Raw genomic sequence first — 288 nt, 5'->3', positions numbered from 1 at the left:
GTGGCTAGGGAGCCCAGCTCCTTTCCTTCTGACCAGTCTGCCCTTATGGGGAAAGGCAATTTCCAGTTCTACATGGGGAAAGCAATTCCTTCCTGCTTCCTTTATCTTCCTCCTGCAAGCCATAAATTCTCCCCCAGGTTGGGGTCTGGAAGGAAGGGATCAGAGCGCCCCCTCTGCCTTCTCATTCCTTTCTCAGGTAACACCCTCTGGCTCCTAAACCCATCCATTCCTCCAGAGGAAAAATGCAGGCAGTATATTCATGCCCATCAACATCCTGGATGTTTTTTT

This window comes from Otolemur garnettii, unplaced genomic scaffold, assembly GCF_000181295.1.
Source record: "Otolemur garnettii isolate 467f Iridium unplaced genomic scaffold, OtoGar3 scaffold00124, whole genome shotgun sequence".
Classification (NCBI taxonomy): domain Eukaryota; kingdom Metazoa; phylum Chordata; class Mammalia; order Primates; family Galagidae; genus Otolemur; species Otolemur garnettii.
This window is presented reverse-complemented; position numbering follows the sequence as displayed.